Source organism: Salvia hispanica, chromosome 4 (assembly GCF_029641045.1).
Source record: "Salvia hispanica isolate PSC_SH4W2 chromosome 4, Shi_PSC_v1, whole genome shotgun sequence".
Classification (NCBI taxonomy): Eukaryota; Viridiplantae; Streptophyta; class Magnoliopsida; order Lamiales; family Lamiaceae; genus Salvia; species Salvia hispanica.
Window position 1 is genome coordinate 14188166 of NC_142695.1, and position 2104 is coordinate 14190269.

The window sequence follows — 2104 nt, forward strand, 5'->3', positions numbered from 1 at the left end:
CTTTAGAAAGTACCCCCCCCTATCACGATTATCCCCCAGAATTTTTCCCAAGTGTGTGTGTAAATGTATGAGCTAAGAAGAGTAAAAACTATCCTCCCTTTGCGCTGCATGCTCCTCTCTATTTATAGGCGCTTTAGTGGGTCCAGCGAGGTATTGATAATGACTTTGTTGCCCTCAGCTGTAGACTCCCTTTATCACGCCAATTTCCTCGTAATTCCTGCTCATTTCGTCCCATTCTCCTGCTAGACCATCTCCTCCATAACTTCCTCGATCTAGCCATTTTCTTCACACACCTGGCTTAGGAAACGTGTTAGACCCAGCAAATTATAACATTACTTTGCACATACCGATGCATGAAATTAGCCTTATCAGCTGTTTACTTTCTGTTTCTGCATCCTTTAGGTCCAGTAGCGTAGATCTGTTAGTTTAGGCTTTAATTTCTTCTTTTAAGTTTAGAGCTGAAGTTTGCTCTGTTTACATGGTGTTTAATACTCTGTTTTATCTGCTATTCTCGTTTGATTCTCGAAGAAGATGAAGTTGTTGGTAGTTAGAACCAGATCTGCTTTATGACAGTACTTTTCAGCATGTACTTTAATTTTTCTGCATTGTCCCCTAGACCTGTCAGTACGATCTGCTTTGTCTTTTTTACTTTTCTGCATGCTTTTCCAGACCCTGGTAGTTTAAGGAAATTTTTCTTTACTTTTCGCTTTATGCTTGTCTGTCCAAATTAGGAAAGTCTGTCTAGTTAAGTTTACTCCAGCTGTTTTAGAACTTTAAAATATCTCAGTTTCTCTAAGTCATGTATGTTCCGTACGCTCCCAGTTCTTAGACCCAGTAGGTAGAGTAAAGTTTTTTTTTATCTCTCAGACCCAGTAGTTTAAGTTCTCGACCCACAAATTGCGTGGCAGCAGCCAACCCTTTTCCCCAAAACATTCTCAAATGCAGTTTCGTAACACCTTCGTCCTCGTGGGATCGATCCTTTACTTCCCTGTGCTAAGTTGTAGTATAGTGGTAAGTATTCTCGCCTGTCACGCGAGTGACCCGGGTTCGATCCCCGGCAACGGCGCCATTTTGAAAAGAGCTAGAGTAGACGTGCGGTTTGTGCCGTGTGTGATATGTGGCTGAAATCTCAAATCGAGAGATCAAGGGCATCCTAGAGAAGACGGTGAATACATCAAGGAAGGACTGGAGCAAGCGTCTGGGTGATGCTCTCTGGGCCTACATCAAGACACCAATAGGAATGTCACCCTACAGATTGGTATTTGGAAAAATATGCCACCTACCCGTGGAGATAGAGCACAAAACGTATTGGGCTGTCAAGGAAATGAATATGAAGGCTCATGCCTGTGAGGAAGAGAGGAAGCTGCAGCTGCAGGAGCTAGAGGAATTGAGGTTGGAGTCATATGATTCAGTCATGTGGTATAAAGAGAGGACCAAACTCTGGCACGACAAAAACCTTCGGGTCAAGGAGCTGCAGGTCGGGCAGAAAATACTCCTTTTTCAGTCAAAGCTCAAGCTCATGCCTGGGAAGCTGAAGTCCAAGTGGAGAGGGCCTTACACAATTGTTGGCATTCGAGCGCATGGAGCAGTGGAAATTCAGGGAGTCAATGCTATCTCTGTTCCTTTCCTCGTTAATGCTCATAGAGTGAAAGTGTTTAGGGATAGTTCGGAGTTGTGTGAAGTGGAAGAAATTCCACTCCACACACCTTCCACTATTTCCTAGTAAGCCATGTTTAAATATTCTTCGGGAACTACTGGGTCAGGTAGATAGGGTAAAAACTTTCGATCAACTGACTGGACCAGTTAATTCCCAAGAATATTTAAACATTTAGGTGTAAATAACATGAATAAGTTTTTTTTTATGAAAATACAAAAAATATATATATACTTCTAAAACCCAAAAAGATTTTTGAAAATTCTGATCGTCTGTGGAAATGCACAAGTGTGAAAGGCTCATCCCTTTGACCCAGACGTTCAGCAAATTTCGTTCTTTTTACTAAGTGTTTAAGATTACCCGGTCAGAGGGAAGTGAGAAAAATCAGGGGGAAGTTTGAATTTTGAAATTCAAAAAGCTGGCGAGGCGTACGGTTGCTTACGTCAGAGA

General features: G+C 42.1%; 1 non-coding gene across 1 annotated transcript; it reads left to right on the plus strand.

The window, feature by feature from the left end:
* The first annotated feature begins 992 nt into the window (after nucleotides 1–992).
* TRNAD-GUC (transfer RNA aspartic acid (anticodon GUC)) lies at nucleotides 993–1066 on the plus strand. Its single transcript has one exon. It is a non-coding gene; the product is annotated as a tRNA-Asp (tRNA).
* The last annotated feature ends 1038 nt before the right edge of the window (nucleotides 1067–2104 follow it).